Source organism: Oryctolagus cuniculus, chromosome 5 (genome assembly GCF_964237555.1).
Source record: "Oryctolagus cuniculus chromosome 5, mOryCun1.1, whole genome shotgun sequence".
NCBI classification, from domain to species: Eukaryota; Metazoa; Chordata; class Mammalia; order Lagomorpha; family Leporidae; genus Oryctolagus; species Oryctolagus cuniculus.
In genome coordinates this window covers 169,975,993-169,993,492 of record NC_091436.1, presented here as the reverse complement: position 1 = coordinate 169,993,492, position 17,500 = coordinate 169,975,993, and the positions used below count along the sequence as shown (strand labels likewise).

Here is a 17,500-nt window from a genome sequence, read left to right as displayed (position 1 = left end):
TAATAAATTATGCTGGAACATTTATTTTACATATAGAGCAAAATAACCTTGACTCTTCACATCAGAAGCAAAGTCATTTCATGATAGATCTCAGTGTGAACAGAAAAAATAGTTAAGTTTCTAGAAGAAAACATAGTACAATATCTGCATGAACTTTGACTACAGTTCTCAAACAGGACATTAGGAATCTGTACCCTTAAAAATAGAGGTTGGTGAGTTGAACTTATTTTATTTATTTTTAAAAGTAGATTTATTTCTTTCATTTTCTGAAAGATGGAGAGATTTTCCATCCACTGGTTCACTCCCCAGTGGCTGCAGTGGCCCAGCGCTGAGCTGGGCCAGGATGAAGCCAGGTGCCAGCAGCTAGGAGCTTCAGCAGGGTGGCAGGGGCTCTCATTAGCAGGGAGCTGGATAAGCAGTGAAGCAGCTGCGACCTAAACAGGTGCGCATATGGGATGACGGCATCATAGGCAGTGCTTAACCTGCTGTGCCCAACCCCAGCCCCTGGACTTGTTTTAAATTAAGGATTTATTGGCTGCAAAAAACATCATTAAAGGAAGTGAAAACTCAGCCATGAGTGGAGAAGGTTTGCAATATCTACATCTATATTTAACTATCAGATAACTAGTAGCTAGAAGCTATGGTTTGGATGTTGAATGTCCCCCAAAGGTTCCTGTGTGAAAGACTTGGTCCTCTGAGTGGCACTGTTGATGGGGGATAAAACCTAGGAGGTGGGGTTCTTAGATCACTGGGGCTGTGCCCTTGCAAGGTGGTTCTTAGGAGAGGTTGTTAAAAAGCCCAGTCTTTCTCTGCTTCCTGGCTTGCCATGAGATCCTTCCACCCCTTTGATCTGCATCAGCTATGGGGGCCTCACCAGAGTCTACACCAGGCCACTTGGACTGTCAGCCTGGAGAGACCCGAGAGAGCTTCTATGAGCCGAAAATTCTGTCTCGATTGTGCTTGTCATACTGCCACATGCATATTGAAAGATTCATCAAATTGTATTATTAAAATTTGTGTCTTTTGCAGTTTGTAAATTGTATCAATTTAAAACAAGGAAAGTTAATGTAAAATAAAGATAGCTTCAGTCAAAGAAGAGTTGGGAGGATTTTTCACTATCAACTGAAGAATAAGACATAACTGAGAACCATAAGAAAATCTGAATATTGGAATTAATGGACAAATTAGCATGGTAGCTGATTTCATGGTTAATATACAAAAATTTAAACATATTTTTATAGACCAACAAAAAGCAAGGGGAAATTAAAAAGTTAAATTTCCAATTTCAATAGCATGAAAAATGTCAATTACTTAGGAGTAAATCTAAAAAGATGTGTAAGATAGCTACACTAACACTTTTTATTTATCAATAAAACTATCTAGGAGAGGTAGAAAAATGTAAATACCTTTCAGTCTAAAAAAAGGCAAAAGAATTAGAGAACAACATGCTACTAAATGTAAAAGAACAGCAACTTAAACTCAACTGAATATATATTTGTTTTTAATATAGCCAGAAATATTTAAAAGACAGAGACTATCATATGAAATAAAAATGTGCCCCAGACTATCAGGTGTGCTCCTTATTATAAGCACACACTTTAACTATCTGGATTGAAAGAAGGATTAACAAAGTGTAAAAGACATACTGAGACAAGTCACCAGAAATGATAAGCCAGAGCAACCCTGGGTAGACCAGCTCCCCATTCAGGTGCTCCTTGTTTACTGTGCTTCACAGATACTTGCTTATTCTCACAAGGGGAAGGTCTGGCCAACCCTGTCAGTCACTGTGTACGTTTTCTGCTACAGCTCACCTCACGACTCTGTGGCACATTTTGGTAATTCTCACAGTACTTCGGACGTGTTACAGTGATCTACAATCAGTGATCTCTGGTGTTACTCTTGCCATCAGTTTTGGGCACCACAAACATTGTTCACCTAAGACGCTGAATGTAGTTGATAAATGTGTGTGTCACTGACCAGCCGTGCCTGTCTCTCTCCCTCTCTCTGAGGCTTCCAATTCCCTGAGACACAACAATATTTAAATTAGAGGCCTCTACTCATTAAAGTGAAAGGGAGAGCTGTCAGTCTCTCACTTTAAATCAACAGCTACAAATAAGCTCAGTGAGGAAGGCATGTGGAAAGCCAAGAGAGGCCGAAAGGGAGGCCTCTGCACCGGGGGACAGGTGATCAGTTCATGCACAAAGCTTTTGAAGGAAACTGAAAGCAACATTCCAGTGAACACACAAAGTTTAGGAGAGCAAAACAGCCGACTGCTGATGTGGAGGGAGTCCTAGTGATCTGGACAGAAAGTCAAAGCAGCCCCAACATTCCCTTATGCCAAAGCCTAATCGGATGGAGACCCTAACTCTTCAACTCTGTTCGGGATAAGATAGATGAGGAAGCATGTGTCTGGAATTCAGTTCCAGGCCCAAACAGATTCGAATTCCAACAGATCAGAGGACAACGCAGTGGTTTGTAGGTTTATACCTCCTTTATTCACAGTGGAGGCGAGAAGTACAGGACAGCCACTAGCCTGTGACAGCATCCTCACTGGGGGCCACAGGAGGCATCCTCACTGGGGGCTGTGGCCGTGGCCAGGGTTGGAATCACGCACACAGAGACATGTACATACATCCGCAGACCAGTTTCCTCATGTTAACACCACCCACAAACAACCGCACACATCTAACCACGCCCCCCCCCCAGTTGCTTCCATGGGCTCACAGACAACAGCAGCTCATTGCCAAGCATTACATAACAGCTGCGGGCAGCTAGCCAAGCAGGTGGCCCTGTTCCAGGCACACAGGTGCATAGAAATAGAGAAAGGCATGGGGACTTGATAAACTGCACCTCTCAGCCTCATCTTCCCAACAGGAAGCTGCAGACGAAAAGTTTCAAGCTGACAGAGGTTGCCACATAAGGTTTAGGGAAAGAAGCTCACTGTCTAACATAAAAGTGCATAGTGCGGCAGTGCTGATGGAGGAGCTGCCGCAAGCTATGAGAGACCTGACCCACAGATCCCCAGTGTAGATGGAACACCCTCGGGTGCCGTGTAGGACTGTCACAGCTACAGAGGAGGGAGGAGGCAGTGCCTGGCTTCAAAGGCCGGGCTGACCCTTGTGGTGGCTAATGCAGCTGCTGACTTCAAGTTGAAGCCAGTGCTCCTTTACCTCTGGCAATCTGAGGGCCCGTGGGAATTACACTAAATCTACCCTGCCTGAACTGTTACAACATGGCTTACTGACATTTAAAGCCTGCTGTTGAGGCCTACTTCTCAGAAAAAAAATGTCTTTCACAATGTTACTGCGCATTGACAAGAGCACCTGTTACCAGAGAGCGCTGACGGCGATGCTCAGTGAATTTGCTTCTGTGGACCTAGCAGAAGCCCAAGTCAGCTGAGACTATCTGTGCTGTGAGGATGCCCTACAGCTGGGCCCGGGGAACGCGACCCCTCAACAAACCTGGAGAACCTCAACAGTGAACCAAGAAACCCTGCCCTGGGCAAGGAAACATCTACTGTCCCTTGAGAAGGCCTGAGCTTTGCCTCTTGTGGCCATTGTAGGAGGCAGGATCGATGGCCCATGTTTTGTCCCGCACTGCAGGCAGAGGACATCCCGGGTCAGAATGAGCTTGGGAATATGTTGTATCTCCTTAATCAAGTCTGGTAGGTATTCCCAGATGTTTGATATTCAATGCAGAATGCCTTGATTTTCAGTGTGCCTGATAAGCACGCATAAGTCGGTATCAAGTATTGAGTTCAATCCATGTTCAATGCATACAATTGAGACTCAATGCACGCTTTCACTCAGCAGGAAAAGCATAAAGTATAAACCAAACTCAGGCTTGAGAACATCCAGCTCAGGCAACTGACAGGTGCTTTCCAGGTTTAAATCCTCACAGAAATTGTTTAGCAAGTTGAATCCAGCAATTGGATTGCATTAAAAAAGAAAATACACCAGTGCCCTGGAATGCTGAGGGGTCAGAGGACCTGGAGGTCACGGGTGGCCAGAGGCCGGCTGCAGGTCCACAGGGTCGCAAGCACACTTGAGGGCCCTCGCACCGGCCCGGGCCCCCCAAAGCCCCGGCTCCGCCCCAGGCCCCTCCCAGGCGGCTCCCTCACTGCTCCCTTCACCGCAGCCCAGCCCCAACGCCCAGGCCCCGCCCCATCCCCCCGCTCCACCGCCCAGGCCCCGCCCCACCGCCCGGCCCCGCCCAGGCGGCTCCCTCACTGCTCCCTTCACCCCAGCCCCGCCCCACCGCCCAGCCCCGCCCCACCACCCGGCCCCGCCCAGGCGGCTCGCGCACGGCTCCCAGAGCCCAGGCCCCGCCCAAGAGGCTTCCGCACGGCCCCCATCATCCCAGCTCCGCCCCACCGCCCTGGCCCCGCCCAGACGGCTCCCGCACGGTCCCCATCACCCCGCCCCGCCCCACCGCCCAGGCCCCGCCCCACCGCCCAGGCCCCGCCCCATCCCCGCCTCACCGCCCTGGCCCCGCCCAGACGGCTCCCGCACGGTCCCCCGCCCCCGCATCCCTGTGCGCTCCGTGAGGGTTACGCGGGAGATGCGCCTTCTCGTCCATGCCGGGGTAGAAAGCGCCGGGAGCCGGGTAGTCGTGGCCGAGTGGTGAAGGCGATGGACTAGAAATCCATTGGGGTCTCCCCGCGCAGGTTCGAGTCCTGCCGACTACGCGCGCGAATTTTTCCTGCGTCAGATCGTGCGGGAACTCGCGGTCCTGGGGAGCGGGCGTCCTCCCTCCTCCACTTTTGTTAAACCTGGGCCGCCGGCTCTGGCAGAGCGGAGCCGTGGGGTCAGCGGCTCCAGGGGTCTCGCCACAAACCTGCGCTGCTAGGCCGAGGAGCAGGGAGACCTCGGGTGGATGAATTGGCTGGGGTGGGCCGCTGAGGACTGAGGACCGAAACTATTATTAGAGATAAGCAGAGGCCTGCAGCAGGGCATTCCTCGTTAGTATAGTGGTGAGTATCCCCGCCTGTCACGCGGGAGACCGGGGTTCGATTCCCCGACGGGGAGGCATCCAGCTACAGTTTTGCCACTACCTCCCTCAAAAAGTTATGAGCGAGGCGATTAGGTGACCACCCACACCCGGCCTCTGTGAAGGGTCGAAAGGAGAAGCTGGGTTTAGGCGTCACAGGACCTTGATAAAGCTGGGTGGCAGCTCCCTCCCCTCCCCTGCAGAAAGAATGGCTGGGCACCTGGCCTGTGTTGGAATGGGGAGCCGTGTGAATGTTGATCGCATCATTCGTGGGCCAAACAAAATGATCATTTTGAAAATTCGCCTGCCTTGATGCCCTGGCAGGGCCTGACCGAATGATTTCTTTCGGGGGCCTTAGAGCTCACCTGTGCCCGAGGTCCAAGTCCCCATCCTTTTAGACGTCAAATCCTGCAGTGAAGACTCCCCAGGGCCAGCTGGGGGTTTGTGTGCCCCTCGCGGCTGTCCTGGTTGACCTGGTGCCCCTGGACGAGAGCATCCTGAAGTGGAGAGGGATGGCCAAAAGCCCCTGACCTGGAATAAGAGGAGACCCCCCAAGTTGTCAACATTGCTGCTCTCAACAATGCTTCAAATTCCTGTGAATGTCAGTGAATTAAAAGTTGATAAGAAAAAATACCATTATGGGTTGAGTATTTCTTTTCTGAAATGCTTAAGGCCAATAGTATCTCGTATTTTTTAGTATTATTATTTTAGAAGATTTGCAGGAGCTGGTGTTGTGGTTTAGTGGGTAAAGCCGTCACCTGCAAAGCTGGCATTCCATACAGATGCAGGTAATTGTTCCAGCTGCTGCACTTCCAGTCCAGCTCTCAGCTAATGCGCCTGGGAAAGCAGCAGAAGGTGACCCAAATCCTTGGCCCACCGCAATCCACATGGGAGACCTGCATGAAGCTCCTGGCTCCTGGCTCTGGTCTGGCCCAGCCCTGGCTGTTGCGGCCATTTGGGGAGTGAACCAGCACATGGAAGACCTTTCTCTCTCTCTGTATCTCTTAACTCTGACTTTCAAATATATAAAGACAAATCTTCCATTAAAAGAAGCAATATTTGTATATACATAATGGGATTATCGGGGTGGTACCCATATTTAAGTTTAAAAAGTAGTTTATATTTCATATACAGCATATATATTTGTAGCATGAAGGCAAGTTTATACAATATTATACAATATTTTCAGTGTGCCTGAGTTTTGACTACATGGTTTTGTCAGCATTCAAAAAGTTTGGATTTGGGAATGTTTTGGGTCTCAAATTTTTGAAAGATGCTCAGCCTAAAGCCATAGCAATCAAGAGAGCATGGTGCTTGTGCAGGGATGGAGAAATATGCCAAAGGAACTGAAGAGCGCGTCAGAAACATACAGTCCCCTGATTTAAGACAGTGCTCCAGGGAAAGGCCATTCTTCTCAGGAAGCTGAAATTCGGTGAAGTTTTCCAGCAAAGATTGAATGCGTGTAATGTTCTTTATAAACTAATCTATATGCAGCTCAGTAGCAATCGCTGTGGAACCATGGCTGGGCTCACAGAACACTTAGCATACAGCAGGCAGCCACGTGGACTTGGGAGAGGCAGACTCTGGATGAGAGTCAGGGGTGGCGTCAGCCTCCAGCTGCAGACAGCAGCTATGAAAGCGCCTCCCATCTGCCGCCTCGTCCGCCCCAGCTGTTTGGCTCCCTGGCTATAGACATAAACTAGAATTCGAGCTCAGCCCAGCCACTTACTCACTGGTGTGACCTGAAGCCAGTAATTTTATGCCCACGGGACTCAGTTTCTAGGTTTGTAAAATAGAACAACAGTAGCACCTGTTTCTTAAGAATATTGCAAGGACCATGTAAGTTAAGATACACAAAGCCTTGGGAAGAAAATGTGCATTATAAATGCCTAATAAATATGATCCGGTATAAAAATCGTTTCTATATATAAACGACACGTAGTCTGGTAACCACCGTGTTTAAAAAATAAATCTGTTCCCTGTTGCACTTGTGAAAAAGTGACTTTATAATTTCACTATGCAGCATTAGGCAAGTGGGTCAGCAGTCTCTTCGTCTTTAGAATGGGACTCATATAACCCACATGATAGGAACATACTGGTGATTAAATGAGACAAAAAATATAAATGCCAATACTGTGCCTGGGACAGAGTAAGATTTTTTTTTTCTTAAGAAACGGAAGCTGTTTTTTAAAAAATACTGTTTTATTAAAAAAAACGGAAGCTGTTAAAAAGAAAATACTGTTCTATAAACCCTGCGGTCCCTAGAACACGTAGTAGCAATGAAAGACCTCCAGGCTGGGAGAGAGTGGATACCCAGAGGAAGCCCACCCCTGATGATTTCGGCTAAGGAAAAAGAAGGTCGCCTGCTCAGACGCCAACTACACCGCCCATGCGGACGTTGGAGGGGCGCCCGCTTCTAAATAGCGGAAGGGAGGCAGACAGCATCGCCCTGGGTAGGCCAAAACCGTAGCCGGCAGGATTCGAACCTGCGCGGGGAGACCCCAATGGATTTCAAGTCCATCGCCTTAACCACTCGGCCACGACTACCTGCGAGGTGAGTGTCCCTGTTACAGCATTTGGAGATGCGAACGCGGTGCCGCTCGGGCAGCGGCGGCACTGGCGTGGAGAAAGATGCCTTGGTGCGATGTTACTATTAAAGAAGTCATCCATAACCCTGGAAATTCAGTTCAGGAACGTGGAGTGCAAAGACGCGTTCCGAGACGGAAGATGGAGATTCTCTCTGCCCGGGAACTCCGCTTGGCTAGTTGCCTGGGCACAGCTGTTTGTGGACACCCTCAGGCCCAGGGGGTCTGGAGCTGGGCGCGCCCTAGTAACTTCAGTCCTCCGCCTGAATACTAAGGCAAAACCTCTTCGCCGGCTTCACACGGCTCTGCCCTCCGGCTGGCTTGAAGGACTAGCTGAGAAACCGGGTTTGGGCGGAGGTGTTGGATGAGAGGTTAGTGTCAGGTCCTGCTCTCCTGGACGTGGGAGGAGACGGAGCTGAGAAGGTCCCCACGCTCCCCGGTGGAGGGAGACCAGCAGTTCCCGTGGGAAGACGTCTCCCAGGGTTTTGCAGTGGGGGCACCTTCTCTCCCCAACCCAGCTCACAAGAGTTTGTGAATGCCAAACTAACTGCAGGTTGTTCCTGGGTTTAAAGACGGCTGCTTACGGGAAACACCGCAGACCCAGGCTTCCCATTTTTCTGTTCTACACAGAGGATGGCCAGGACAAAGGCTTTGGTGTCTGGGAATGGAGGCGCTTCCCCAGGGCTCCGACAGGTAGGTTCAGACAGACTTTCAGACACTGGCAGGAGAAATCCTTGAGGTCTGGGGGTCTTTCTTTCCCACATCCATTTTATTTCAGTCCAGCAAAAAGACAGCTGCTCCTGTAGTGGGTTGAATTGTGCCATTCAAAAAGATGGGTTGAAATGATCCATTTTCATGGAAGGAATTGGTTACTGGGAGCCCTGAGTGGGGAAGGGGATCAAAAACACCGACTTGGGGAGCAAGAGGCAGTGAGAACCCCAGGGTGGGAGCCCCATTTTGGGCAGGATCTCCCTCGGGGGCAGGAATCCCAGAGAAGCAGGATGTCCATCTGGTGCAGGTGTGTGGAGATGACGCAGACTGGTATGGCAGGATCCTGATTCACCACTTCCAGGGACATTGCAGGGAAGGGGCTGGTGGGTGGGGTGCCGGGGTGTGTGAACTACCCCAGCTTCTATCTTCCCTCCGTGTTCTCCTTTAGCCAGCTATCGACTGAGCCCAGCAGGGTCAGGTGGGTGGAGGAAATCAGCGGCCAGGACTTTTGAAACAGAGGTGATAAACAGGGGAGCCAGGAGCATGTCTAGGTGCAAGCAGCCTGCAGACGGTCGTATGCAAGCTTTCCAAAAACGTCTCTCTTCTCAGAAAGTGGTTGGAGGGTCATCTCCACCCAAGAAAGGACCAAATCCAGGAGATCTGTGACTCAGTGCAAAGAGGATTAAGCACAGGAAAGAAGGTTTCCAGCAGAGGGTGATGTCCCAGGACAGCTGCACACAGCTGGAGGTTGATCAGTGCAGACCGGATGGGTTAATTAAAAAGGAACTGAAAAAATGTTTGACCAAATTCAGAGAATTTTGCAGCCCTAAGGGGAAATTAGTGTCAGCTACACAGAAAATCTCTTTTTCTGTCATAGGAGTTAGTCTCTCTTTTCAAAATTTATTTATTTATTCAAAAAGCAGATTGAGAGAACAAGTGAGCAAGAGATTGTCCATCCAGTGGTTCATTCTCCAAATGCCTGCAACATCTGGGTCTGGGCCAGGCTGAAGGAGTCAGGAGCCAGGAACGCCATCTGGGTCTCCCATGTGGGTGACAAAGGCCCAAGCATTTAGGCCATCCTCCTAGGCCTTCCCTGGCACATCAGCAGGGAGCTGGATTAGCAGCAAGGCCTCTCTGATATGGGATACAATTGTCAAAAGTGTAGGCCTGATGCCCGCTCCAATTTTTCTAAAGATTTGTTTGTTTGAATGACAGAGGGACAGAGAGTAACACACACACACACACACACACACACACACACACACACAGAGAGAGAGAGAGAGAAAGAGAGAGAGAGAGAAAGAGAGAGAGAAAGAGAGAGAGAAAGAGAGAGAGATATCTTCCAAATGCTGGTTCACTCCCCAAACGGCAGCAGCAGCCAGGCTCTGCTGATCCAAAGCCAGGATCCAGAAGCTTCCTCCAGGTCTCCCACTCGGTGCAGGGGCCCAAGCACCGGGGCTGTCCTCTGCCTCCCTCCCAGGCCATAGCAGGGAGTTGGTTTGGAAGTGGAGCAGCCTGGGCTTGATCTGGCACCCACCTGCGACGCTGGCAGGAAAAGCCAGCCTCTCTGATGTTCAGAGTTTAAGGATTCATCTTGAGTGAATGAATGCCCACATTTGCAATTTATTTGAGGCACATACCTTTCTCCTTTGAGGACAGAATCAGCATCTCACAGAGACCAGTACATTTTTGTAACAAATCTCAGAATCTCAGAATGGGTCCAAATCTGCTGTGATAAAAATGCAACCATTTTTCAGGGTTTTGTCTGAACTCCAGTGTTTGAGTCACCTCCTCAAACTGTGTTGTCTGAAACCCATGCTCCAGGCATGCTGTGAGAACTGGTCTGACCAGTACAGGTGCACTTCTGACCTAATGTAAAAGACCAAGCTTAATGAGATGTTCAGGCGTAGTGAAAGATGATGTTCAATTTCTGCTTGTTCCATTTATTTCTGATTAGGTTAGACAACATACAGATCAATGCTGAATGGAGAAGGTTCTTAGCCCAGGCCCCACAGATTTCATTCCACAAACACCCTGCTGTTGTCAACAAAATGAGATGTGTCTCGCGACATCTTTCTGGTGCAGAGGATTCACAGGTTTTATTCCATGTGCTCTGGAATCCGGAGTAAAGGTCATGGTATAATCCTGGTTCTAATGACTTCTTGGTCTTGGGAATGGGAAAGAGACTTTTCCAACAGCATCTTGTTGTTGTTGCTGTTAGAATAAATAAGATGGTGATGAGTGTGAAGGGTCCACACCAATTCCCACAGACTGAAAGCAGCAGGTCCCTGCCGGGGAACCCCCCTCAGCCATGTAGAGGGCATGGCACGCTCACTGTTCTTTTTCTTTTCTTTCTTTTTTTTTTTTTTTTAAGATTTATTTATTTATTTGAGAGAGAGTTACAGCGAGAGGGAGAGGCAGAGATATCTTCCATCAGCTCATTCATGGCCCAAATGGTTGCAATGACCAGAGCTGGGCCCATCTGAAGCCAGGAGCCAGGAGCTTCTTCTGGGTCTCCCACAAAGATGCAGGGGCTCAAGCATTTGGGCCAGCAGCAGAGAGCTGGATCGGAAGGGGAGCAGCCGGGACTAGAACTGGCTCCCACATGGGATGCTGGTGCCACAGGCAGAGGCTTAGCCCGATGTAACCCCACAGTGCCCGCCCCTTACTGCTCTACTGAGAGCAAAAAGCACATGGACTCTCCCATGCTCCCCGAGGTCACTCGTGCTGCCCCTGGTATCTGCAGTTCAAAGCAGACAATTGTGTCCCTAAAGCAGGCCCCCTGGCCTGACCCATGACCTCAGGTCATCCCCCAACTTTCACCGTGGCACAGGTCACCAACTGCATCCCTGTCTTGCATCTTTTGCAAGAAGAAATCTGGGCTTCGGCTCCCTTCGGTCACTGCCCAAACCCAGACATGCAGTTTTCCTTCACATCACAGCATCACAGCTTATCCAGACTGCTACCTCCCATCCCCTGGGGTCCCTGGACCGTTCAGTGTGGGTGCCGCTGTACTCACAGCCCTTCTCTGGGATCCCACATGCAGGCCAGCACCTCCAAGTCGGGGCCTTGCTTTCTGCTTCCTTCACTTAAGGGAGCCCACCCTTTGGTGGGTAAGGTGGTCTCAGGTGGGTTCATTTCCTGCAGTTAAGAAGTGAGGAGTTAGGCTATTTGGAATTACTCTGTGCAGCAGACTCCCTGGAAGACAGGAGTTGGCTGCAGGTCAGAGAGGCTGCTGTCAGATGTAGGAAGTGGTTTGAATCTTCATGCTAAGTCATATGCATTTTATTTAGTTTCCAAATGTCTCTGCATTTATGTATTTATCAGTCATTTGTTTGTATCAGGGCACGTCTTTGGTGTTTTGGGTTAGAACCCACTATTTAATTTGCTGTCGGGGCACATATCTTCAGGTACTTGCTTTGCCGAGCCCAGAAGCCGGTACAGCTCCGGCGCCTAGGAGTGCTCACTCCACGTGTGTGGTATGGACCTCAAGTGTTGCAAAAAGCCCGCGGCGAGCTGGAGCAGGGTGGAGAGTGCTCACGGTGTTGCGTTTCCAGTCCTGCGCTCTGGTGAGAGGGCGGTGGGCACCCCGGGCCGGGGGAGCGAGGCCGCGGCGGGTGGCCGCTGGCAGTCCTATCGCCGCAGTGTCGCCTGCGGCAGGAGAAGGGTCCAGCCCTACGCCACCATCGCTCCTGGGATCTTGTTGGGAAGGTCCCAGTCTCAAAGACCGCCCGCCCTCGGCCCAGGACTCTGCCCCTCGGTGTGGCCGTCGGGTAGCGGTCGCCGGGCGGTGTCCGGCGTTCGAGGAGCCGCGAAGGCAGCGCCGCCGTCCCCGGCAGCAGCGGGCAGAGCCCCCTGGACCCCTGCCCCTGCGCAGAAGAGCCCCCTGGGTGCTGCAGGGCCGCTCGCCGGGCGCCCGAGACCCCGCAGCCCCGAGCGCGCGGGAGAGGACGCCAGCCGCGGCCCCGGCGTCTGTGAGGGAGGCGCCGGGAGCAGACAGGACGTGCACCTGCTGCTGGAGGCGCTGCTGCGCCCCGTTCCAGAGCGGGGTTCCATGGTGTAATGGTTAGCACTCTGGACTCTGAATCCAGCGATCCGAGTTCAAATCTCGGTGGAACCTAGGCTTTTTCTTCCTAAGAACAAAAATGACCCCACAAGAGGGCTGGTTCTAAGGATTGGTTTCCCTTTTAGGGACTCTGTGGCCTCGTGTCCCTTTAACCACCCCCCCTCACACACACACCCACTTAACAGAGACTGACACACAGCCGTGATGGTTTAGAGTTGAGTCCTCCCTCTTTGACTTACTGCTTTGTAGAAGGTGGTGGTGAAGCACTTCCTGTGACCTGACTCGGCGCGGGGGGACCCCTCCGCGCAGAGCGGGCTGCACCAGGCGTGGTCTGTCAGGCGTGACCGCCAGGACTTCCAGGTGCTCCGTTTTCTGTGAGAAATGAAGAGGGTGAGAACGTACTCATTCTTTACATGAACAGTGACTGTGAGCCCTCTGAACACTGCTGGACCCACTTGAATGCTTGCGGCAAGCTTAACAGAGCGACGAAATAGCCTGGTGAGCTTGAGTGCTTCCATGGTGTTCTTTTGGCCGTTTTTGTGACATTACTCATCATACAGAATTGCTGTCAATGCCAAATGTACTCCACAGAAATCATAGACAGAGCTTGAAACTGCATCAGAGGCTATCTCTAGGATCGTCTTATCTTCACAAAACTAGGTGTTCCTATTGCAAATTAATTCATTTTCTGCTAAATGTATGGATTTGTCATAACCTAAGGAAGGTGAAGTTATTGGGTCCCTCAACAAGTAAGTTCAAAGTGCTTTCCTTAACTTGATCTCATCTACTGGTATTTCTAAAAATTGTATACTTTTATTATAAATACAGGATACCAGACTAAACATAATGCATGGATTTTACTTCTTTCTGTTAAAAATTAACCCTTACTTTGTTGCATGGAACTGCCATTCATGAATTCATTTCATGTTAGCGGTTGTGTAATATGTGATTGTGTGAATATGCCACAGTGCGTTCACTTGCCTTTAGTGGGAAAGCCACAGAGCTGCATATAATGTGAATGTCATTTTTGAATTGTGTCAGTTCTTGGGATACAAGAAGTTAAAAACTGTCTTAAGGCGGAGAAAATCCCTGATTCAGTAACCGTACATTTAGCTGAGAGTTTATAATTCTGAGCTGTCACTTTCTCTCCACACATACTTCAGTGCACAGTGATCAACCCCCTTCAATACCACCCCTCCTCCTAATGTTTCATGACAGTTATGTTTCCACTTCCAGGCCCTAGACCACCACTGCCCCTAAAAGTGTAACAATCGACCTGTATTCAGCACACTTCTACTCTTGACCTTGGCGGGAGCAATTCTGCCTAAGATTTACTCCCCATGTTTCTTCGGCAAGAATTCTCGCGTTGGCACATCCCTGCAACCTAGCTGCACAGAAGCCTAGGGAATCTTCACAGCCAGTTAGGGTTGCTGTAGCAAATCCTGAAGACTGGGAGTCTTAAACAGCCAACATCTACCTATTGCTCACCGTTCTGGAGGCTGAAAAATTCAAATGTAAAGTGCTCTCAGAGTCTGTCTAAGCTTCCTGGGTTGTTGACTGCCGCCCTCTTGCTGTGTCCTGGTAGGCGGGGACAGAATGTTTCTCTGGGCTTCTGTTGTCAGCAGAGAGCACTCACTCCATTCCTGAAGGCGCCACTCTGCTGACTTCATCACCTCCCAAAGCTCTCACCTACAAACGCCATCACGCTGAGGATGAAGACTCAAGACATGAACTCGGAAGGGGAGTGGGAGGGAGTTTTGGGGGGAACAAGCATTCAATCCGTAGCAGAAATTTAGTTATGGCTGCTCCCTTGAGGACATACAACTAACCCTAAGAAAGGCCCCCTAGTTACGTGAAGTCTTAGCCATATATAGCACAGTGTTCATGGATATGATCATCATCTCTGAGTGCAATTCCTTCTTCGGAGCTTCCTGGAGTTCTCTCTTTCCATTATTTCTCTCTTCCCTTATTTACCTCCTGAATCTAACTGTAAGTCATTAAACACAGTAAACAAAGCATTAGATCCTTAAGAGCTAAATACAAGAAAAGGTAACTTTAAAAAGAAATAATAGAGCCAAAAAGGAAGAAATACCTTCCTCAGTATGAAAGCTCAACCATAATTTGAAAGTAGATACAGCAAAGGTGATGAACAGATTAATGAACAAAGATTGGAACTGATGAATGAAACAGAACACAGAGTAGGGACATTAGAAAACACACAAGAACACCAAAACACACATGCCTGCATGAAACAAGATTGCTGTTAAAGTATCCATAATGAATAACTTTTGAGATGTAGAAACAAAATGAAGCTAAAATACAGTAATAATATATGAAATGGAATGTCATGGTCAGAGCCAAATTATACCACATTCACTTATTATGATAGAAGATTAAAATAAAGTTTACTGAAGTCCTAATTCATACAAATATTGAGTGATTGATTATAAATATATTGATTGTCTGAAGTCATAGCCAAAGCTAAGTAGCCTTTTGCTATTATGTCTAGATATAAAAAAATTAAGAAATTGGTTAAAAATCAATTAGCATTATATTTATATTTATATTAACACAATAGGTTAGAGCTATTTTAAAATCAGAAGTTTCAAGCCCGATATTGTGCGTTACTGTCATTCTGTCTAGTCATCTACTGTGCAGCTGGGCCCACCTTCAGTTTAGAACATCTGTACTTGTTTCTAACCATTCCTTCTTTCTTCATAGGTTTTATTACATAACCAATTATGTGTGTAATAAAGACATCATGCGGTAATGCACAATTTTGGAGTTTTTCCTTCTTGTGAAATTTTAATATGGCAAAGTAGACTTTTTTTAAATAAAGATTTATTCATTTATTGAAAGTCAGAGATACAGAGAGGGAGAGACAGACAGAAGAAGGGAGATCTTCCATCTACTGGTTCATGCCCCACATAGCCACAATGACCAGAGCTGGACCAGGCTGAAGCCAGGAGCAAGGAACTTCACCCAGCTGCTTGAGCCACCCCCTGGGGCCACAGGAGCAGAAAGCTGCAGTCAGGGGCTGGAGCCAGAAAGCAAACCCAGATACTGCAGCGTGGGATGCAGTTGTCTTAGCTGTTAGGCCAAACGCCTACCCCTAAACCTGTTGTTAAATTCCATTTTTCCTTGGACTTTTGGAAGTCCCCTTACTTCTGGGGAATTTGACTCTATGCTTGTTTTTGCTCTTAAATGACTGCTATTCAGATAATAAGTTAAATCTGGGTGATACACCTTCTTCATATCACTTCGAGTTTTACGGTGATCAAACAACCCCATCTCATGATGCTCTATCAAACAGAGACTCAAGGTTATGGAAGGAGGCACCTAGCTGTTTGACCTTCATTCTGACTGGGAGAGGGAGATCTTGGGAAAATGAAAGTCTCGCTTCCCTACTCTTTTCCTGAGACACCTGTGTGGTATGTCTATGTGGTGCGCGGCACATGTGTGTATGTGTGCGCTTTGTGTGTGATAACTGTGGTACATGTTGTTTCAGGTGATGGAAGTCAAGGCTTTGCCTCTGCTATTGGGGGCTGAGTCACTCATCCTCCTAGAAGTGAAAGTCCCTAGAAATGGAGAATTTAACTCCTCACAAAGTTAACTAAAAATGACAAATAATCAGCCTAGACATAAACTTTTAAAAATCGTAAACTTTTAGAAAAAGAGGCAGGCAGGCCTAGGCCCAGGGCCTTTCTAAAGAACTTGACTTTCTGCCGGGAAAGTGCAGGGCCTCCGTCCCCTGTCCCCGGGCACTCCTTGCTTTCATTGTATTGATCATGCAGCACAAGCACTGATTGCTTAGGTGACCCTCAGGGACACTGTGGCTGTTAACTGTCTTCCCAGCTCTGCCCTTTAAGGCTTAATTAAAGCATCCAGTCAATGGCTGTTGTTGTCTGGGTAGTCAGCTGTGCTCCCAACCTACCAATGAAACCTCTCATGAAGAGGTTTCCATGACAGAGAGAGTTTAGGACTTCTGTGTCAAGAACTCAGGGATAAACAGCCAACTTCAGCATCTTAGCTGCTCCCCTCTCCTTTAGGTTGCTTTGTACTGCTGACTCTTTGAGTCCTGGGAACATCCAGGCTTGACAGCAAGTGGTGCAGTTGCCAAAACACACCTTCCCACCTACCCGCACAGACCCCTGCTGATACAGCTGGGGAAGCTGGGCTCTACAGAGAGCAAACACTGAGCTGTCCTGAGAAGTCCAGGAAACACTGTAGCAACGCGCCTAGAGCAAAGAGGAAAGGCAGAAGATGTGTGCAGGGAAAGGTTTCAGACCACAAGGGCCTGGTCTCTGCGAAAGGAGAGGAGAAAGAAAGGTAGGAAAAGCTTCAGCTTTGGGCTCAGCTCTGAGACAGTCTTCCCTGGCCCAGCGGGAAGCTCCAGGGAAGACTGGCCACAAGGACACCTGTGCCCAGCAGCCAGGAGTCAGTGTAGACCCAGGAGGCTCCGTGGGAAGGAACTGACCTCAGCCTGGCCACAGTGGAGGATGGTCAAAGGCTGAAGCAAGACGCGTCTGACAGCAACCCTGCAGCTGACACAAGTTCCTTCTTGAAGGGCGATCCGAGAGACACGCCTCCACGCTGCCAGCAACCAAGAAATTTCAGTGCAGGTTAAGATCATTGAAGAAAGCTATTGGGGCAAACTGACTTACCTAATTAACAAATACAGAGCGATAAATGCAAGCTAAAAATAGATATTGTTTTTAAATTTCTCTGGTGGGCCTAGCACAACTCTTAAAAAATTTAGAAGGATTGAAATGACGCATAATATATTTTGTGAGCCCAGCATAATGAAAATAAAATTAATAACAAAAAAAATCCTCAAATGTTACCAGTGAAAGAACACTTTTGTAAAAAGTTATAGCTCCTGGCTGGAGCTGTGGCAATGTTCTGTAATGCGTAAAGCTGCCATGTACAGTGCCGGCATCCCATACAGGCACTGGTTCAAATCCTGGCTGCTCCTCTGTGACCTGGGAAAGCAGTGGAAGATGGCCCAAGTCCTTGGACCCCTGCACCCATGTGGGAGACCCAGAAGAAGGTCTTGGCTCCTGACTTCAGATTGGCCCAGCTCCAGCTGTTGAGGCCATTTGGGGAGTGAACCAGCAGATGGAAGACCTCTCTCTCTCTCTCTCTCTCT

At 48.9% G+C, this 17,500-nt stretch overlaps 1 long non-coding RNA gene and 4 other non-coding genes across 5 annotated transcripts in view; 3 read left to right on the top strand and 2 right to left on the bottom strand.

The window, feature by feature from the left end:
* Window positions 1–4,605: 4,605 nt before the first annotated feature.
* Window positions 4,606–4,687, top strand: TRNAS-AGA (transfer RNA serine (anticodon AGA)). Its single transcript has one exon. It is a non-coding gene; the product is annotated as a tRNA-Ser (tRNA).
* A 268-nt stretch (window positions 4,688–4,955) lies between these two features.
* Window positions 4,956–5,027, top strand: TRNAD-GUC (transfer RNA aspartic acid (anticodon GUC)). Its single transcript has one exon. It is a non-coding gene; the product is annotated as a tRNA-Asp (tRNA).
* A 2,427-nt stretch (window positions 5,028–7,454) lies between these two features.
* TRNAS-UGA (transfer RNA serine (anticodon UGA)) lies at window positions 7,455–7,536 on the bottom strand. Its single transcript has one exon. It is a non-coding gene; the product is annotated as a tRNA-Ser (tRNA).
* A 2,312-nt stretch (window positions 7,537–9,848) lies between these two features.
* The window catches only part of LOC127482748 (uncharacterized), an 8,182-nt gene continuing 530 nt past the window's right edge, over window positions 9,849–17,500 (bottom strand). The window contains exons 1-4 of the long non-coding RNA XR_007915085.2: window positions 16,829–17,500; window positions 12,591–12,723; window positions 11,305–11,426; window positions 9,849–10,499 (exon numbers count right to left, since the gene is read on the bottom strand). The exon at window positions 16,829–17,500 is cut by the window's right edge and continues 530 nt beyond it. This is a non-coding gene — a long non-coding RNA (uncharacterized lncRNA). The remainder of the gene's footprint in view (window positions 10,500–11,304; window positions 11,427–12,590; window positions 12,724–16,828) is intronic.
* Window positions 12,334–12,405, top strand: TRNAQ-CUG (transfer RNA glutamine (anticodon CUG)). Its single transcript has one exon. It is a non-coding gene; the product is annotated as a tRNA-Gln (tRNA).